This window comes from Apium graveolens, chromosome 4 (assembly GCF_009905375.1).
Source record: "Apium graveolens cultivar Ventura chromosome 4, ASM990537v1, whole genome shotgun sequence".
Taxonomy (NCBI): Eukaryota; Viridiplantae; Streptophyta; class Magnoliopsida; order Apiales; family Apiaceae; genus Apium; species Apium graveolens.
In genome coordinates this window covers 235,957,344-235,967,183 of record NC_133650.1, presented here as the reverse complement: position 1 = coordinate 235,967,183, position 9,840 = coordinate 235,957,344, and positions in this window count along the sequence as shown.

Genomic DNA, 9,840 nt, shown 5'->3' with positions numbered 1-9,840 from the left:
CAAGGGTTGTCATGGAATCTATCAATGTCTCTTTTGATGATAAGAAGATTACTGGACTTGAAGATTTCGATGAACATGATTAGCTAAGATTTGAGAATGAAGATTTAAATTCTGATTCTGGAAATTCTGATTCTGGAAATTCTGATGACTTAAATCCTGATCCTGTAAGTTCTACTGGATTAAGTTCTGATGTCATTGAAACTGTGGTAACAACTCCAAAGGAAAATGCACCTGTCCAGGGGGAGCAAGCTGAAGATCCTACCACATCTCAAGACTCTCGACAAGCATCAGAACCTGTCACTGACTCTTCAAGTTCTGATTTATCTAGTTCTGATGAGCCAAGTACTGATAATTCTGGAAGCTCTGATTCTTCAACTCCTGAAAAATCAAACTCTAATTCTGAAGTCTCAGAGAGCATAACTACAGGGGGTGCATCAGAAAATGCTAATGGAGATAGTATGGATCATGGGGGAGGATCCAGTTCTAGAAATCAACTTCCATCTGCAAGGAAATGGCCTAAAGCACACACACCTGATTTAATCATTGGAGATCCTGAAGCAGGTGTCAGAACTAGAACTGCAACTTCAAATCAATGTCTCTATCATTCCTTTCTATCTCAGACTGAACCAAAGAAAGTGGAAGAAGCCCTTCAAGATGTTGATTGGGTGCAAGCAATGCAGGAAGAGTTAAATGAATTTTAAAGAAATAAAGTCTGGACCCTAGTGCTAAGACCAAATAACAGATCTGTTGTAGGCACAAAATGGGTATTCAGAAATAAAATTGACAATGATGGCATAATTACAAGGAATAAAGCAAGACTGGTTGCTAAAGGCTATTCTCAACAAGAGGGTATTGATTATGATAAAAAATTTGCACCAGTTGCTAGATTAGAAGCCATAAGGATCTTTTTAGCTTATGCTGCTCACAAGAAGTTTAAAGTCTTTCAAATGGATGTGAAAAGTGCTTATGCTGCTCACAAGAAGAGGTATATGTTGAACAACCTCCAGGCTTTATAAATCCTAAATTTCCCAATCATGTTTACAGGCTTGACAAAGCACTTTATGGCCTTAAGCAAGCTCCAAGAGCATGGTATGAGACTTTAGCTCAATTCTTTCTGGAAAGTGCATTTCATAGAGGCATAATTGACAAGACTTTATTCTACCTCAACCATGGAAAGGACTTACTTTTGGTACAGATATATGTTGATGATATCATATTTGGTTCTACAAATTCCCAACTTTGTGAGAAGTTTGCAAAGCTAATGCAGTCAAGATATCAAATGAGTATGATGGGAGAACTCAACTATTTTCTGGGCCTTCAAGTCAAGCAAAATGATGAAGGCACTTTTATCTGTCAATCCAAGTACACCAGAAATTTACTGAAGAAATTTGGAATGCAAGATTGTTCAACTGCATCCACTCCCATGGCTACTGTAACCAAGTTAGATAAGGATACTGGTAAATTAGTAGATATTACTAACTACAGAGGTATGATTGGCTCCTTACTCTATCTAACTGCTAGTAGACCTGATATCATGTATGCTACCTGTCTTTGTGCAAGATTTCAGGCTGATCCAAGAGAACCTCACTAAATAGTTGTGAAATGAATTTTCAAGTACCTTAAGGGTACAGCTGATCTAGGATTGTGGTATCCTAGGGAATCAGATTTTAAGCTAATTGGTTACTCAGATGCAGATTTTGCAGGATGCAAAATAGACAGGAAAAGCACTAGTGGAAGCTGCCAATTTTTTGGAGCCAGATTGGTTTCTGGTTTAGCAAGAAACAGAAGTCAATTTCCACATCAACTGCAGAAGCAGAATATATTGATGCAGAAAGCTGTTGTGCACAGATTCTTTGGATGAAGAATCAGTTATTGGATTGTGGGTTACAATTTTCTAAAATCCCTATTCTCTGTGATAATCAAAGTGCAATTGCTATGACAGGTAATCCAGTTCAACACTCAATGACAAAGCACATCAGCATTAGGCACCATTTCATAAGGGAACATGTGGATGAATGTACAGTGGAATTGTATTTTGGTCCAACATATCAACAACTAGCAGATATCTTCACAAAACCCCTATGTGAAGCTACTTTTATAAGATTGGTAAATGAACTTGGAATGGTTTCAGATTCTTTCTCTAAATCTGCTTAGTTTTTGTGTATCTTATTACTAAGTCACAAACTAGATTCTTGTTTCTTATCTGTCAAATTCCGATGTCAGTAAATCTTAAGAATGAACTAAGTGCTGATAAGCCTCACTTATCAAAAGAAAAGAAAAGAAAAGAAAAGAATAAAAGTCAGGTACTCCTTTGAGATCTAGAGTAAACATGTGAAAGGGAAGACCTAAGTGCATTGCTGGTATTAAGTAATATGCATTAGAAAAGCAAAAAAAATTCTTGGTGACTTTTTACACTCTATGATTACTGGAGAAATACTCTGATAACAGCATAAATTCTGATAAGCAGTCATGACTCACTTACACTGAGAAGCCACTGTAAAAAGGAATTTCAAAAGATGCATAAAATGAGCACAAACAATTGAGGTGGACTCTTGCATAAATTTGTTCTATAGTAGACATCATGACTGATGACAGATTTTAAGCATTTTTCTCAGTTATGCCTTATTTCTAAGATGTACTGAAGTTTATCAGACTTTAATCTTTATCTGATATTTTGCTAAATGCACACACACTTTCACTCCATATGAATGATAAAAATTATTGTGGTGATTAAGTTGTTGTTGACAAACAGTTAAGTGTCATTTGCATAAATTCTGAGGACAAGTTCTGATGGAAGTCCTGATGATTAAATTCTAAAGAAAACAAGTCAGTATTTATATGAAGAATTATAGAACAAGATATTCAGTTTTTGAGTACAGAAGCCATGTTCTGATGACTGTTAACATCTGATATAAGTTAAGTTCTAATATTGAATCCTGATGGAATTCTTGATGCGTACGTGGCATTATTCTTTACTTGACTTATTTGTGGTAAAATATGAGACAGTCATATTTAAATCAGAATATATTTGGATAAGATATAAACAGTCATAATCATTTTGGGTTAGTGGTAAACATGTATATCTTGAAAACCTGCATGTGCACAGTAATTGTTAATTATTTCCCATGCCCATTAACTCCTGCTTTAACCTTTTACTGACTATTATTATTACACATCAGTCAAGGGAGATGAGGCATCATTATTTTTTCTCTCAATAGTTAAACAGTCCTCGCGTCCCTTGGTATTTCATTTCCTATTTAAATGACTGATCATTCATCAGTAAAATCACATCTTTTCATTTCTATCCAACAATGGTACATTTTAGTTGGTTTTACTGCTATGGCACAGACACTATGACCATTTTTCGAAATGGAATTCTGACTTCATATCCTATCAACAACATTCCACGACATCTGGATTCAACTTCCTGACAACATTAAAAATGATCTGATGTCTTTCCAAAGAGAAGTTCATCTTCGTATTCTTAAATAGCAGGAGCAACTCATTCGTCTTGTTGTTCTCTTTGTTGAAAGTAGGAAGAAGAATTAATTGTCATCCGTCCATTTCTCTTCACCGTGAGCTTTGTCAAACTTCTTAGACTAGGATTAAGGCTGTTGATGTTAAGAATCTTAGAATAGGACTATCTTGTATTTTTTGCATGTAATTGATAAATTTCATGAAATGTACTCATCTGATATATTAATGAAATTTCCTTTAATTACAAGATTTGTTCTTTGTTTCTCAAATTATATGACTGTGCATGTTTTAATTACAATTTGTTAATCTTTACTTCATCGATTTTTCACTTTATCCTGTGATGAATGTTTTGATTCAATTTTTGATAATTTGAGGAAACAATTGAAGCACGGGTTCATGCATCTGAACCTGTGACAGATGTAGCTGAGAATATTACTTCTCAGAAAGACACAGCAGCTCAAAGTTCTGATACTTTGAAAAGAAAGAAATCAGTAAGTTATGTTGCTGCCGAAGCAACTTCTTCATTGGCAATGAGATTGAAGAAAATGAAGGCTAGGAGGTATTTGGCTAAGGCTCCATCAGAAGATACTGAAGAAGCCGAGGAAGGGGATCAGGAGTCTCTGATCTCACAAGAACCAGTTATCATTGAAGTCCTTCCAGCTCAAGCCAAAGATACTGCTAATGCTACAGTTGTTACCCCTCATGTCTCTCCTATTAAAGCTACAGATGATGCTAAAGAACAAACTAAAAATTCTGAAATAGATATTCATAATTTGAATATACCTGAAGTTCTTTATCTGGAAGCTCCATCTACATCAAAGACACCAGCTCTGGAGATAAATTCTGATCCTCATAATTTAGATGATGTTATTCCTGAATCTCCAGTTGCTTCACACACTGTTGAGCTATCAGAACAGCATGAGTCTTTCTCAAGTTCTGATGACAGTGTTTCTGCTGAGCATCCAGTTCCTAATCTAGGTAAGGAAGAATTGGTGAAGAAATTTGTTGAAAAGGAAGCACCTATTTCTTGGGAGGATACTCACAGAGGTGTTGAGTGGACCAAGAAGTGAAATGAATCAGATTTTATTCCATGTTCTAAAGTTCTGACAGAGCATATTGCAAAAGCTGATGAGTTGCTCACAAATGTTGATTTCAAGACACAACTCAAGATCACAGCTCTGTCTACAAAACATCTTCAAGGTCTACATACTTCTACTCATGAAAAGGTTGATACACTCAGAGAAAAAGCTGATAAGCTTGATCTACAGTGTTGGATTTTAAATGCAGCGGGGCATGGCAAAACACTTTTACACATACTAAATCCAAATAAAAGCATATAAATCGTGGTAAAAACATAGGGATCGAATCTAACCTTTAAAAATAATTCGGAGACAACGATCAGAGATCCTTAGCAGTTGCTCCTCAAGTGTGAAGCACTCCACCGGTATCCACCAAGAAAACGATGTTAAGGAGGAGGAAGGAGGTGGAGAGAATTGGGTTTTCCAAATTTTTTGGGTTTTGGGGTTCTTGGGTTCGAATAAAAATAGGATCTATAATAGTGTATTTATAGGCAAAATTTTCAGCTGAAATTTTCCCATAAATATTATTATTATTATCCCATTTATTATTCTCATTAATAATTAAAACACCTTTTAATTATTAATCCTTTTTCTAAACACTTTAGAAATAATTCTCTCTCTTGATTTAATTTCCAAAAATTAAATCCTTAATTAATAATATTAAGAACTTTTCTTAATTAATTTAAAATCAATTAAATCTCATTTAATCAATTATTAAATTTGCCAATTAATTATTTATTTCACAAATAAATAATTATTAGCCATTATTAATTAATTCCTCCACCATTAAATCATTCTCTTTTTATGGTGTGACCTTGTAGGTTCAATATTAAGCCGGTAGTAGAAATAAATAATAATAAAACTATTTTATCATTATTTATATAAATTCTCTAATTTATTAAATATGATTAATTAATTAATCATATTTATTCTACATCGTGAGGGATACTTCTCAGCATATCGCGACTATCCGGATAATATGAATTCATTGCTTAGAATACCAAGAACCTATTCAGTGAATAGTTACCGTACAATAAACTCCTTCTACCCTAAAATGTCCCGATTAAATACAAGGAATGGATCTCGTGTCAAGCCTATCTAATTCAATCACTTGCTTACCATTTACTATGCGTAGTTCTATGCAAATTAGAAACTCCTTTCTAATTTCATTTACTCTGGCCAGAGATTCCTGAACTAGCATAAGTGGATCAGCCTTGAACATTCGCTTCCTTCACTGGAAGGGGTAGATCCTTTATTGATCATACACTATCTTCGTGTACAAATTCCTATACCCAGTAGAGCCCTAATAATTGTCCCTGGAGACTAAGAACTAAACCAAAGCATAGTTCAGTGTACACAAGATGACTATGATGACCTCAATCTAAGGATACTTGTACAACTATCACTATGTGAACAACTGCTGACACGTGAGTGAACTCCATCAGTTGTTCAGCTGTGTGAGTCATGTTCAGTGAACTTATTCTATAATAAGCACCTACATACTAGCTATAGTGTCACCACACAAATGTCTATGAGAACAGACATCCTTCATAATGAAGCAAGCATAGTATGTACCGATCTCTGCGGATTATTAATTACCAGTTAGTAATCCTACGACTAGGAACTATTTAAGTTTAGAGTTATCATCTTTTTAGGTCTCACTATTATGATCTCATCATAATCCATAAAAAGCTTTACTCTAAACTATGGTATATCTTATTTAAACACTTAAATAGATAGAGCCCGTAATAAAAACAAAACAAGTCTTTTATTAATATCAATGAAATCAAAACAGATTAAACAGGAAGTTATTCCTAAATCCTAATACATGATTGGACTTAGGACATATTCCTTTCAATCTCCCACTTGTACTAAAGCCAATCACTCTGGTATCTAATACCCATCTTGTCTTTATGACGATCAAAGTGACTTTCATAAAGTAGCTTTGTGAGTGGGTCTGCTATGTTGTTATGTGTGTCAACTCTAATTCAATACAATATTAGAAATGTTACCGCGCTCCCACTAACCCTTTTGTAGATGCATGGTTCATCTACATTTTTGATAAAATCAAACTCTTTGATTGCCTCATCAAAACGAATGTTCCATCTACGAGAAGCTTGCTTTAAACCACATATGGTTCGCAGTAGCTTACACACTAGGCTTTCATTTCCATTGGAAAGAAAACCATCTGGCTATATGCCATATCTCATAGTCGTAGTAAGCAGCAATCGCAAGCAAAATCCGAACTGATTTTAAGAGGGCTACAGGTAAAAGGTTTCATCAACGTCAATTCATTGCCTTTGTTTGAATCCTTTTGCCACAAGCCTGGCCTTATAGGTCTCCACCTGGCCATCTGCTATAATCTATCTTTTGTATACCGTATACATAGATTCCATTCTGGATTTCATGGCACTATGTCATTTCTCTGAGTCAACACTACTCATAGCCTCATTATAGGTCACAGGGTCGTCATCATCAATGATCGACAACTCATTGTCATTCTTAATGACAAGGCCATATTACCTCTCAGGTTGGCGAGACACTCTCCTTGATCTATGAATGGGTTGTTCCACAAAAGGTTGTTCAGTCAGAACAGGTGTTTCCACTTGATCCGTAGTAGTTTGTGCTTCTTGAACTTCATCAAGTTCAATTTTGCTCCCATTGTTTCCTTTAAGGATAAACTCCTTTTCCAAGAAGGTAGCATGTCTGGTGTAATAACCCCAAAATTTTCAACTTTTTGTAACCCTTGTGAATAGTGTTTTAGCTGAATGAGAAAACTTTTCGCGCCACACTATGTAGGGGTTCTGTTATGGATATTCTGGGATATTATTAGTACTCTATGAAGTATATAAGTGTATGTAAAGATCGTCAGAATCCAATTCCGAACACTTTGGTTTTTCCCGGAAATCCACAAGATACGGAGAGAATTGAGTATAAGGTAACAGGATAAAAAGGATTTAAATTAAAGGATTATAATAGAGGATCATAAAAAGGAATATAATGTATTGAGAAAGGTTAAGGGAACCTAAGTAATAAGATCCCGGGTATGATCCTTCAAACGATAAACGAGAACGAAAGTTAAGCAAACCGTATAACAGATCAGCGGTCATTAGGCAAACGATTAGGAAGTTAATCAAAGGGATTAGTGGGAATGATGTCATCCAACCAATAGAAAGAGGACAAGGAAGGGAGGATGACATCATGAGGATGACATAAGCATGACATGGGAAGGAAGGAGGTGTGGTAGCTTTGTAACCACACAATTTCAAGGGCAAGAAAGTAATTGACTAAATCAAATACAAAACAAGTCAACCAAGCCAAGTAAAAATCATTCTCATCAAAAATCAAAAGCAACCAAGGCATTAGTTCTTCATTGCTCTCGGCTTTCTTACTTTTTAAAGGCAAGATTTTTCAAAATCCAAGATCCAAGCTTCCTAAATTGGTAAGATAATTCCCTAATCATCTTCATGCTTAGTTAGGACTATATCATGAGTTTAAGCCATTAATTCTTTCTCAATCTTCTTCATTTAATCAAAGAAGAAGACAATGAATAGTGTTTTCAAGTTTTTAACTTGAACTTTTTCTTGTTTTTCTTGAAGATCCAAGCATTCTTAAGACTTCTCAAAGCTTCTTAAGGCTTCCTAGCTCCACCCACCACTTCAAGGAAGGTATACCATCTCCAAACCCTAGATTCCTATATATTATAAGATGATTTTGATTAGTAGGATGATATTGTAGCTTGTTGTTATGATTTAGAGTTTGGGATTTGGAATGGTAGTGAAATGGAATGGTAATTGTTGTGGTTTTGATTTAAAGGAACTTAAGTATGATTAAAGTTAAGTTTAAGCATAAGTATGAATGATTAAATTGAATTGGTTGGGGTGGTTATGATGTGATAAGGATGGATGTTGGTTGTATGTTGGATTTGAGGTTGGTTTGTGGTTGGTTTTGTATGGTTTAAAATTTGGAAATCGCGTAAACATAGCCGTCGTAACGTCCGATTTTCTTTGGACTGTTTTTGTGCATAGCATTAGGACCCGAGAACCCCCTGCTAGATTATGACCACTGCCATGATTAGATAGCTCATGTTACGAGCTTCGTTTTGATATGTAGTTCGTTCGATTCCGATGCACGGTTTAGGAGAAACGACCGTTTCAAGTAACGGCGTTTCGCGAATAAAACTTTTTCCCTCGCCTTACTTTGAAATGTAGGTTAAAGACCAAAAAGGGTTAATTAATGTATGAAACATTTATGGTAAGTGTGTTAGGCAGTTGTAAGACATTCGCGAAGGAATCGCTTTAAAACTCGTAAAGGTTAAATTATTAAAAATGGTGGAGCCGAGGGTACCCGAGTGACTTAAGCGAATCGGTGAGCGCAAAACAAGCGTTAGAATCTAAGTTAGTTAAAGTATAGATTTGCAAGTGACTTTGGTTTAATTCCAACTTACTTGTTGTTTATAGGTTATCAGACTCGTCCCGAGCCTTTCTCACCCCCAAGTCGCTCAGGCAAGTATTCTATCCGTTATACTGTTGTTGTGATGTATACACTTGTATATGCATTATCTTGCGATAGATGCATGTTGGTTATTTAGCAAATTCTTGCGATATATTGTAGCATGTGATATGGTATATATGCATGCCTGTTTCATATTCTTGAAATATATATCTGTTGGTTCAGTTGGTAATACCTATGCTAGAGGATAGCGGTATCTTGCATATACCCTTAGTATAGGGACCCAAAGGTGAAAATATTTTCTAAAACCGGGAGTCGAGGATCCCGAGTAGATTTTTGTATATATGGATATGGATATATATATATATATATATATATATTTATATTTATATATATATATGGTTATAGTTTTCCAAACTATTAATCGAATAAGGTTTATTCGATAGCTTTAACTTTATTTTATTATTGAATATTATTTCGAATATTCATCTGAGGACTTATGACTCCTTTATTTTATTATTGAATATTATTTCGAATATTATTCGAAGGCGTATGACTCCTTTTATTTATTTATCTGAATATTATTCGAATATTATTCGAGGACTTATGACTCTTTTATATTATTTATGAATATTATTTGAATATTCATTTGAGGATCTATGACTCCGATTATGTGCTGAGATATATTCTTTATTTATTAAAGAATAAGATGTCAATAATCAAACTTATTTTCGATTATTCAAAATAAGGATAATACTTTCATATAAGTATATCTTTGGTTATTTAATGTTTATTTCAAGTATAAGTTTTAATACTTCTACTTCAATTATTT